Here is a 12,261-nt window from a genome sequence, read left to right on the forward strand (position 1 = left end):
GGCCTTGCTAATGACTGACACTTAGAGCAGGAGACAACAATCTGGGCCTACAACAGTCCATTGTCTGGTGAGACTGAGCCCACCTGGGACCGGGGGGCACAGCAGCCTTCTCGTCTTTGCCCATCTGCTGCAGGGGCTGCTCTTCCTCCCGCTGTCCCTCCAGTCCCCAGTAACCATGCAGAGCATGGCAGATGTAGGAAGAAGCAGGACTGTCAGGGCCCCTTGACCACCCTGGAATCGACCTGAGGGGCAGCAGCCACCCCAGCTGAATTCCCTTAGGGTGCTTCCCCTGAACTGCCCCTGTCGCCTCCATGCAGAGGAACATGACCAATGCTGGGCTCAACAGTGGCAGTGGCCCCACAAAACAGGCCCTCCTCAGCCTGTGTGTTTTGCAGCAGCAGCAGGTGTAGGGATGAGAGGCTGTCCCTAATCGGAGCTCGACCTCTGCAGCACCCAGACACCATGGCAGAGGAACTGGGGCCCCAATCACCATGCTGCACCTCGGAGAAAGCTTGGGCTTCAAGGATGGCAATGCTAGACACCTCGGGCATACAGAAATGGGATCCAACATTCCTTTGGTGGGAATACAAGTTAGTGCAGCCAGTTTGGTGAACAGTGTGGAGATTCCTTAAGAAATTAAAAATAGAGCTTCCCTATGACGCTACAATTGCACTACTGGTCATTGACCCCAAAGATACAGATGTAGTGAAAAGAAGGGCCGTCTGCACCCCAATGTTCAGAGCAGCAATCACCAACATTCCTTTGGAAGCACGTTAAAGCATTTCACATTTTGCTCTCCCTGAACCGTCCAAGTCCAAAGGCCTCAGGAAGCATTTCTTCTCCCAAGGCAAACCTATCTATCTCCCTACATTCAATAAGAATCTCTTCTCCCTGTAACGGGGCATCATTGGAAACATGGATGATTTGACCAGGGCTTGGACGCAACTGTCCTATGGAGAGAGCTACACAGAGACGCAGATGGGACCAAAGGGCTTTAAGGAACTAAGACTGACTTTCGGAAAACCTGCAGCCATCAAGCCCCTTGGGAATTTTGGCCTGACCACATGGTTCCAGACTTCCCCACCATCTCACCAGAAGCGTAAAGAATGTCACTCTCTGGCAGGTGTAGGAACCTTGGGGATATTGGGGACCTCAGGAAGAGGAATGTGCCCAAACCCAGTAACACAGGCATGTCTGATGACAAGCCTTTCCCTTGCCTTCTGGCCTAGAGAGACAACGATTAAAGATTCCTCAAAAAAGTCCCAGTGATGCAGATTCTAAGTGATCACAATGATTGATCACTAGGCTTGCTAAGCTTAAGTTGATAATTGCACCACATGGGTTAAAGCAGGGCTTGCTTTCCAAAGATGTGAGCCCTGAGCTGGCTGTCTCTGGAAAGGAGCATTCTTTTGAAGAGGAAAAGTAGGCTTCAAAAGCCCACCTTTGTGGACGTTCAAGTCTAACTCTGGTGGCCTTTCCATATGTGTTGCTTACCTAAGCTAGACAACTTGAAGTCACCTTCAGAAACATTTCCATATTAGCTCATGGACAGGCAATCCCCTTGCTTCTTATTCTGCGGAGATAATACTGGGACCCCATGGGCTCAGGGTTAATTCAACAACTGGAACATTCAACTGATTCCCCCACGACTGTAGAATTCAACTAGCACCTTGTCTAATTGGAAGGGACTGGGATGAGGAACGCATTCCCTCAAAGACAGAGAACATACACAACTCCACAGGATTCTCTGGGGACTTATGGAGACAATGAAGGAACCCACTCTCTCTGTAACTGGAGTGGAGGGTACACTTGGGAAGGCCCTTATCTCCCGGGCAAGTTTTCTCCCAGTTACCAGTGACTCCTACTAATGAGGATCTTCAGGCGAGACCGCAAAATAAAAAGGGTTTCTTGGAATGGTTTCTTCCCTCCCAGTCCTACTGATCCTAGAATCCACCCCATTCAGGTACAATGGCAAACAAAGGCTTTAGCTAAGCATCCAACTGCCCTCCTGGGAAAAGGAACCTCCCAATTCATATGGGGATGGCCCCTATCTCTAAGGATTTGGCATCAGTTCCAGAGTGCCACAGAGAACAAAGGCCACCAAACCATGATAGGATGCCGATTTATCAAGTACCCTTACACTTCCAGATATCCCTGAACTAACAATGGAAATTAGCCCAACTTTAAACCCAGTGACCCTTAGGCCTGGACCCGACCACTCTATGCCCATGGCTCATAAATATTGAAAGTTTCTTAAGTCGATCAGACTGAAGATGCCCCTATGAAAATGCAGAGGACAGGTGCTTTAACAATGGCAACAGTTTTATGGAAAGTGGGTAAGAAAAACCAGATATGTTGTCATCAGTCGAACTCAGACTGCTGAGGCCAAAGCCTGTCAGCAAACATGTCTGCCCCCAAAGCAGAGATCCTAGTGCCCACTTGTTGGTTGTAAGTGGCAAAAATCTTACAAGCATTTATCCTGACTCCAACATGCTTGCCTTGTCCTCTATGCCCATGAAGCAATTTACAGAAAAAGCTCTTCTTCCCAAGCCATAACCCGCCAACCCAACATGGGTCTGAAATGATTGCACATTCCAAGAATGGCCCTCAAAACCTGAGCAGCCCGTGAAAGCTTGACTGTAGTTTAAGGAGACTCAGGATTGGTTAAGGCCCCCTAGCTGGGACCCAATGGCCATGAAGCTCTAACCTGGGCCCATGGTTTCCCCAAGCTCCAGAGGCCACCGGACACTTAGCGTGGACCTTGATACATGGGCACATTTTTCAAACCATCACCGACCCAGCCGACCTTCCCCATTTAAACAACGGTGCACGTGTGCACTGTTTCATTGACATTGCCACCTAGCATCCATATTTGTCCTTCTTTGGGACTGGAGGATGTCTTGTGGCATGGGGAAGTCCTTACTGAGTACACAGTCAAGGACCTACATGTCATCCCGGAAAGGATTTCTCAGTGAAAATACAGGAATGATGCCAACACATAAAGCAGTTCTACAAAACACAATGGATTTAGATGTTGTAACTGATGCACAAGGTGGAGATTGCACTAATCTAAAGACAGAATGTTGTGGGTACTTTCCCCACTCTCAGAGAGATTTTTGGGTTCCTAAAATATACCACTGATCAAATCCACACTTCCAAGGATCCCTCTCTTTAAGGACTGGCTCAACTCTTGGCCTGGGGAATGGTTTTCACCCACTATCAAAGGACTCTTCATGGGGATTCTCCTTCTCTTTCTTCTTCTAACCCTGTTGTGTTGTGTCCCCCCCCCCCATCTCTACAGGTGGTGCCAGGAACCCTTCACTACAGTAACTTCCAGAGGACAGGTGGTCCTTTCCACTCAGGAAGATCCAGTCACAAGTTCTCCCCTGCTCTCAGAAGCCTCTTCTTTTCACAACTCTGACACAGAGAGGCCCCCAACTGACCAGGAATGGCCCTCAGGTAGGGACGGCTCTACGTCCCTATTCAGCAGGAAGAGGTAAAAGAAGATGAGACCATCCTTCTCCAGGAAGAGGCTTGCTTAACAAGAGTCTAGCTACGTTCCAGAGACCCATAACTCCGTTTCCTGAAGCCTTAACATCTCCCTCCCCTCCATAACACCGAGGGAGGCTGAAGCAGAAGGAAATGTCAATAAATTGGAATTTCTATTCAAACCTGCAGTTCCTTAAAAAGGACTTGTGAGAGGAGGAAAGTAACATTCTTCCAGGAAGCTCCCAACTATCCTCCTATTAATGCCTTCCTAGAAGGAAAAAACACCTTCACTTGAGAAGAGCAAAGCCTCCGGTATCCTGTGTGTCCTCTGTCATACTGCAATGTTCTTGCAAAACCTCCTTTTTTCCTGACCTCTACCAACGCCATCCTAGAGAGTCAGCCCTCGGTCATGACCCCAGCATAGCAAAACTTTGTACCCATGGGTCATGTCACTGCACTTTAATAAAAATCATCTTTTGCCAACAAAGGCTTCTCAAGACTTCTTTCTTGACCATCACCCTTGAACTCTAACGTCTTTCCTACATCAGTCCTGTCTCTTGTAAGGCTCCTGTGGAAACAACCCTGCAACACTGTCCCATTTCTGTCAACTCTTGCATATCCATCCAACTAACCCACTGCACATTTTGTGTCCTCTGAGGACGGGACACTACTGTCATTAGTGGCCTGAAACCGTCACATGGCACCTCTTTCAGTCCTCGACATATTTGAATTTGCCTATCTTAATCTCCTCAGCATCCCAACTTCATTTTCTTTTTCTCACATGTTTATCTGGTCAATAGGTTCTCCTATAATACCCTATAACATGTTTCTGCTCCTTAGTAGATGACTCCATTAATTTCCTTTTCATGAAGCTCAATTCATAACTCTCAGATATTTGTCTCACAACTTTCAAAATTTTTCACTCCCCTAATGCCTCTCTACCAGTTTCTCTTCTCCCTTTTTTCAAAACCTCCCTCCCTTGCTTCCTTCCTTCCTTCCTTCCTTCCTTCCTTCCCTTCATTATCTTTTTGTTCTTTGTATTCCTTCTTCCCTCCCCATCTTTCTTTCTTTTGTTCTGTTATGTTAGTCCCCATACAGTACTTCAGTACTTTTCATGTCATGTTTTGTGACTCATTCTTTGTGTAGAAGACCCAAGAGCTCAGGGCAATACATTCCCTATTATAAAGGATGAAGTGATATCCACACAGGTTCATCTCAAAGGTCTGCTCCTCTGCAAGTCAACAGTAAGTTCACGGTAATGAACACTGGCCTTCCACACTACAGCTGCATGTGGGGTAAGCTAAGCATTCACCATAATCTCCTGTCTTACAAGACACTGAGCATACAGTTGTCCCACCAGAAATCTGCATAGTTTTATTTCTTGGCTGAAAAGGGCCTCAAATCAAGCCAATGCCTGAGAGTCTGTAAAAGTCCCTGGCTTCAACACGACTCACTGATATAGTCTTTGAAACTAAAACATCTAAAATTTAATCAGAATTTGACGTGGGTGTGAGGCTACCATGTAGAGAGATCTATCTGAATTCAGGAAAGTAACCCTCACCTGACTACAAGTGGCATGCAGAGACTATTCCTGAAGGAAGGGGCTGGTATTCATACCTTGGGTCAGAAAGTGAGGAACATGAGTGAGCAATCCTTCCACAGCCCGTCCTGTTCTGGACATTAGCAGAGGGTTCACACTGCACAGGAACCTGGCCAATGCTGAGGCATAGGAGGAGGATTTATCACGTGCCTCACCTCACTCCATGTGAGTTTTGTCCTAGGAAGACAAATTTTGTATTTACAATGTGGAAGAGTCTTCAGCCATGTGTCACCATTCAAGTGACATCAGAGCTTGTTTATCCTGGATTGTGACACACACATCTCCCCAGTTTGGAAGACCCTTTGGTTGGGGCTTTAACCTCAGGAGACACTAGAGAACTCACCCTTCTGAGGAAAGTAGACTTGATATGCATGGGGGAAACAATTCTAGGAAGTGCTCACCTCTGTACACAACAAAACCACTGGAGAGGCAACTTAGTGATGTAACGAAGGTGGGAGACGCTTAATTTAGAGAGCTCTGCTCTTATTCATGCCCAGGACCTCACAAGGGGTAGAAGACATGTGGTGGAATTGCTGTACCAGAGCTCGCAGCAACATGCGTCCCTTCAAGGCCATGGGCACATTCCCATAGACAGAAACTGGTTGAATGTCATCTTCAAAGGAAAACATTCAGTCCAGCCACTCCCTTAGCCACCATCTGAGGATCCACACTGGTGGGAACCCCGACAAATGTGGTCAACGTGGAAGAGCTGTTAGATACAGCTCCCACATTTGGAGATACCAGACAACTCAGAGGAGAGAAACCTGTGTCTGTCATCACTGGGGTCGTGCCTTTACCCAGAGCACCCACCTTTCTCACCACCACAGAAATCACACAGTATAAACCCTGTGTCTCTGATCACTGAGGCAGAGCCTTCTGCCAGAAGTTGTCCCTTTCCCAACACCAGAGAACTCACAAGGGGAGAACCACTAGTGCTGTATCCTGGTGGGAGAAACTTCAACTGGGGCTCAGGCCTGAGATCCTGCTACCATCTCAGAGTGTGGGTCATCCCTCACACAGGAGCAAAGGTGCAGGGACCTATTGGGACACCCTGTAACACTCCTGCTGCTGAATCAGATGAAATCCATGTGGGAATCCCATTTCTCATGGAGCCAACAAGTGAAGGACCTGGGAGGATTCACACAGAAGAAAATCCTCCCGGTGTGAGGAGGAAAGAATGTCCTCAGGTATCCCATCTTCCTTAGCCAGCAAAGACACCCTCACACTGAGGAAACACTGATCCCAACACAACGGTGGGAGGATTCTTTCCCAGACACTCACATCAGAAAATCACTGGGCAAATACCTTCCAAGGAATTTCTTAGTGTGAAATTGAGATACAAACTCAGACACAGAATTATTCACTGCAAACACATACAATTGGGTCACGCTCTGAGGGATGTTGAATGCAGTGTTCCCATAACCAGTAGCTAGAAATAAAGCACATCTGCTCTAATCCATCAGTACTTGCATGAAGGCAAGTATCACTGAACAGGCCAGGTCTCACAACCATGCACACTGCACCAAGTAAGAACAGGGGACTTTCCTTTACTAAATCTCACAACTGACACTGTACTGTCTCTTGGTAGGAAGTTTGACACATAAATCCACTGCCTGTGATCCATGAGAACATCAATTGAAGGGTTAACTCAGAATCTTAGAACACAAGGTGATTGACGTATGTTCACGAAAACATTAATCTATAGATGCATGTAAATAGCAAGGATGAATGGCAATAAGATTTAACAAACACATGGTTTGTGATATACCTCTCATGTGTCCGTAATTCTGCTAATATTGTCCTCATGATTTGGAAAGGATTTACAAATTAATTACATGCTTAGAAATATTTCTATTTTCTTTACTTATTTGAGAGCAAGAGAGGTAGAGAGGGAGCAATAACAGTCTGGGTCGGGCAGCAGGGAAGAGAGAGAGGAAGCAGCCTTCACATTCAGAAGGGTGCCCAATGAAGGACCTGATTCCCCAGGATCCAGGGATCCTGAACTCAGCCAAAGGCAGATGCTTAACCAACTGTGCCACTCATGGGCTGCCAAATTAATTTCATCTTTAACAAATTTGCTGTTTTGGAGGAACTGTGTGTATCAGGACAGGAAAAAAAATTTACTGTACAGAGTCAGGCAGTGAGGGTTACCTCCCCCACTATGAGAATTTGGTAGCCATCTGCTTTTCTCCACCACCAAGAATAGCTATGTATCTCTTGGCTGAGAAGGTGTAAGACCACTACTGATATGGAAATAGTCCCTGATTTAGAAGATGATAGACCAGGAGGGTGTACGTACACTCCCTTCCATAAACACAAAGCACATGCAGGAATGCCTGTATGGTTCTTTTAGTTAAGGGAGCAATTCGATTTTGGCTCAGGTCCTGATGTCAGTGTTGTCAGATTGAGCCCCTGAAGTGTCATGCTCTGCACAGCATGTGGAGACTACATAAGGGTCTCTCACTCCGTACTTCCACTTCCAAACTTGGCTACCAGGATTTCCATGATGTCTATGCCAGACTAAAGGAGGAGTGTGTAGAACAAGACGTGATCCAGATGTCAATCACCATTGGCAACTAGTGACAAGAGATTAAATAAACTTCCTGCTGCTCCCAGAACCAAACAAAAGACTTGAAGAAATCCTATTAAAGCTGCATTTCACAAACACTCTACCTCCTCATGTCTTCTCTATGTGAGTGACCTTCTTACTGACCCTCTTGATTTTGGCTGAGGTGATGATCTCAGGGTTGTGAGATCAAGCTCTGTGTCATGCTCTGAAAAGCGTGTGGAGCCTGCCCAGTGTCTTGTCTCTCTCTCCCACCTCCCCCTCCTAAAAAAGCCAAAAAAAAAAAAAAAAAACCCGTCCACTAGAGATCCATTTGTAAAGATGCCTGATATTCTTTACTCTAGTTTACTGGTCTTAAAAAGAATGTGTTGGCAGAAAACACTATTTTGGAGAGAATGTCTATTTATAAGATCACCCTGCAATAACTCAGGATTCTGCTAACAGAAGCAACCTGTATCTCAGATATTTTTTGGGGGGCAGAGAATTGCAGAACCTTCTCCATATGTGCCGCTAAGTAATTTCCCCCAAGCAACAAACTCTAGATATTCTGGTCAAGGGTACATCTCCAATTTAATCGACAAAAACAGGGTATCTTCCCTTCCGGAATAAAGAAAGAAGCCAGCAAAAGAAGACACCCAAGTCACGGCCTGAACCTCAACCCAGGCGGAAGGTTCAGAACCAAGACAACTTACCACTGTGATGCACATCTACTACGGAGAAGATAGGGGTCACACTCCTGTACATGTTACACTTGAATCTGCACTGAAAAGACAGAGGCCAGATGCATCGGATCCTGCCAACAAGGCCAAGTCACCTGAGCCTCAAAGCACCACCTGTAAAAACAGGGAGAGCATTTAGTTGAGGTTTCAGGACCCACACTTGGAAAGACACAATGTCACACAACTGAAAACATGCTCCTCCCTTCCAGCAGAGAGCACAAGCTCAAAGAGGCCAAAACCACAGGATCCTGAAATTTGAGAAAGACAGCATTGCTGCTGGCAGACCTTCAAATAATACATGCATGGTCAATTGGCCACCAGGAGTTCCATGATATCTATGCCAGGCCCAAGCAGGAGGATGTGGGCCAGGAGATGGCCCAGAAGTCAATCACCAACTAGTGACAAGAGTCTACATAAGTTCCTGCTGATCCCAGAACCCAAACGGAAGATCTAGAGAAACCCTATTTCAAATGCATTTTGCATGAACATCCTAGGGATGCTTAATCCTCCTTGAATCTTCTTTCACCTTTCACATGCGTTCTCATTCATCTACCCCATAACTTCAATGACACTGAACTCCCATAGGAGATGTGCATATACTCTACCTCCTCAATGTCTTTTCTACTCTACATGAGTGACTCTGTTAGTCTTGCTTCCTTTCTTTTTTTTGCAACGTTATTTGGCTTAAATGAGCCTCTGGTCTTTCCTTTCTAAGACATGCCTCTCATGGACCCTGGAACTCAAAAAAAGATATTAAAAATTCCAACAACTAATCATCACACAATACGAATGTAACCTATACCTTGGAGATTGACGTTATTTCACTCCTAAACAAAGACTATGCTACTGACCCAAAGGGCAAGTCCTCCAACAACAAGCTTCTCAAGGATTCTGGGATGATTTGGGGTATAGTTCTGATAGGATTTTCCAATCAGAAAATGCTGCCAGCCTCCAAAGTGAGGTCCCCAAACCTGACTGTGAACTAAACAGATTCAGAGCTTTGCAAGACCTATTGTGAGGCATAGAAATGCCTGAAAGTGGTGGCAGTGGGTGCCAGTTCACATGGGTGATATATTTCAGTTGAACGGATTTGGGATGGTTTCTTAATGCAAGAAGGCAGCCGGAAGCACACTTGGTTTCTCAGCACCTATTCTAACTAAGCCTGATGGGCATAGTAATGGACCATTCCATTACTACAAAATACATAAGATTTTGAAACCTTACTGTGCTGGAACTTTTCATGAGGAATCTCTAGTTTGAACTTTCACTAGTGTGTCCAGGCCAAAGCCAAGCCCAATACTCACATCAGACTTGACTGCAATACCTGTCTAATTGGGTGGATTCCTCTTCTTGAGGTCCCACAAATATCCTGAGGTTTCTATACCTGCCAACAAATAACATTCCCTACTCATCTGGCAAGGTTCCTGGGCACTGTATTATCAAGGTGTCAAGCTGCTACTGCCAAGGGCCTCCACAAAGTCATACTTAATTCCTGAAAATTGTCTGGTTATTATCTGAGTCTATACACATTATATCTATCTATCTATCTATCTATCTATCTATCTATCTATCTATCTATCTATTTATCTATCTAGCTAGCTAGATATTCAGGAATATATCTATATCTATCTATATCTATGTCTATATATAAAAATTGGACATTTCACTCAGTCCTTTGGTAAAATAACCAATGTTTCCAGCGGTGTCCTGTTACAAGAAAAAGGCACTTGTGCTGAACTTATGCCAATTATACTAAGTACCTTGGAAGAAAGAATTCTCCCTGAGAGTTTCTGAATGAGGGTTCAGGGAGCGAGAGAAGTTAAAAGCTCCCATTTGTTTACACAGAAATATTTCATTACATTTCTGTAGATCATGGATATTTTCAGATACAGTTTCCCTCAGTCTGGAAGAAGAAACATTAAAGAACCAGCAATGTTTCAAACAAGAGTCACAAAGGCAGACTCACCTTCCTCAACTCACTCAGTTCCCTGTTATTAATTCTTGTTCAGCCTGAATGCAGCTTTTCCATGAGTTCTGCAAATCCGTACCCAGTTGTTTGAGAATTCTCACAACCAGACAATAAGACCCCATGAGACACATCACCGTATACAGTCACAGGCATTTAATGGTAGAGTAAGGATAAAAGGCCGGCAGACACACGCTTAATGAGATATATTTTCACCAAACACAGAAGGCAAGATATCAACATGGAAGCAGAGAGGCCACAAGACCTGAATCCTGGTTCCCAGGGCATGGCATGTCCATGAGTTTCCATATCTCCTAGACAAACATGCTCATGTCTTCTGAGCTAAGGGTTCTGCTTCTAGAATTTTCTCTCAAGGAGAAAACCGGGGGGGGGGGGTTGTAAAGGATTTGCAACAATGTTCATGGAGGCTTCCTGGATGATGGCGAAACCTGCAGCCCACCTCCTTGCCTGAGGTCCACAAAACTGTTCAGTGCCCCCTTTGCATCCACCATTGTCAGGTGGTTCTAGCCCTTTCTCCCCTGGTTGCACAGCAAATCCTCTCCTAGGGTCCCACAGGCCATTTGGCCTCTGTGTTCCATGTCTTCGACAGATCTCTTTGGAAGAAGGTAACCCACATAGGGGTGGAAGGAGCAAATATAGTCCTTCCCACCTTTTCTCCCTCCTTGAACCCATCCGAGGTTTGTGCAGGGGGAGAAGAGCTGCAGGGACATGTAGATGGGGCTCTTCTTCTGTGGTGCTTCCAAGAATCCCCTTGCACAGAGCCCAAGCCTTAGTGCTTAGCTGATTATTTTGGTCTCCACCCTCACTGTCCACCCCAACCACGGGGCAGCATTCCAACTGCCAGCCTCCTCAGAAAGAACTCCCACACCCTAGCTAGCTTCCCTCCGTCCAAAGCCCTGGTGCTGACCTAGGCATTCAAAGGAGACTGGATGAGGAGACATGCCCACCGCAACCAGGTGCCTGAGTGCACTCCACACTACACCATCTACTTCAGTGTTGTGGTGATGGCAGACTTCCCGCTGTGTGCATTTTGCCCTGAGACATGCCAGCCCTCCAATGCAGCACAGAGCACAGAGCCGGGCTTCAGCCCCCTCCAGTGACCTAGCTGGCTGATGCAGCTGCCTGAGGCTGGCTGATGCCCACCTCCTTCCCTGTCTCCAGTCCTTTCCTATGAACATCTGCCTGGGCCCTGCGATTCTGGCTCTGCTCTGGTGCCCTGAGCCCTGGGTGCAGTCCATCAACAGGCAGTTGAGGAGCCACAGACTCTGATGGCCGGCCCTGTGCTCCCCTCAACAAAGCCAGTGTGGTGACCAACGTGGGCCCAGGTGCCAGAAAGGATTGCAGGTCCTGCCTTCCTGCTCAACCTCAGGGACACCTCTGAAGCAAGGCACGTCAGCCCCAAATACCTGCTCCACAATCCCCTCCCCATCGCCCAAATAACCCCTAGGGACAGATGTATAGAGAAGCCAAAAAAATCTACACTCCAGGCATTGCATTTCACTCAACCTCTCATAGTACGCAGGTGGGTCAGAGGAGCATTCAGCACAATAGCACAAATAACACTTGAGTAGTGAGCAAATGTGTTTCTCCCAGCACAGCAACATTTCCAGATACCCTGCAGTAGGCCTGGTTGTCAGCCTACCTGTGCTCCAGTAAGATCCCTGATCTGACAATGATGAGCAAGCCACAGACCAAGAGTACCTCTGCAGGGAAATGGGCCCAAATGTATCCTGGATACTTTCATTTTGTTGTTTTGATTTTACTCCAAAGTCCAGGGAGATACCTCTGGGGACATGGATGGGGCTTTCCGTTCAAGAACACAGGAAGTAAATGAGCCATATGTTCCCCTTGACACCACTCCTGGGATAGGCTGGGTCAAGCTACTATGCATGTGCTACCC

General features: G+C 46.4%; 1 pseudogene; it reads right to left on the bottom strand.

The window, feature by feature from the left end:
• Positions 1–12,261, bottom strand: part of LOC125092695 (uncharacterized) — a 37,986-nt pseudogene that overhangs the window by 24,394 nt on the left and 1,331 nt on the right.

The sequence above is a fragment of the Lutra lutra genome, unplaced genomic scaffold, assembly GCF_902655055.1.
Source record: "Lutra lutra unplaced genomic scaffold, mLutLut1.2, whole genome shotgun sequence".
Taxonomy (NCBI): domain Eukaryota; kingdom Metazoa; phylum Chordata; class Mammalia; order Carnivora; family Mustelidae; genus Lutra; species Lutra lutra.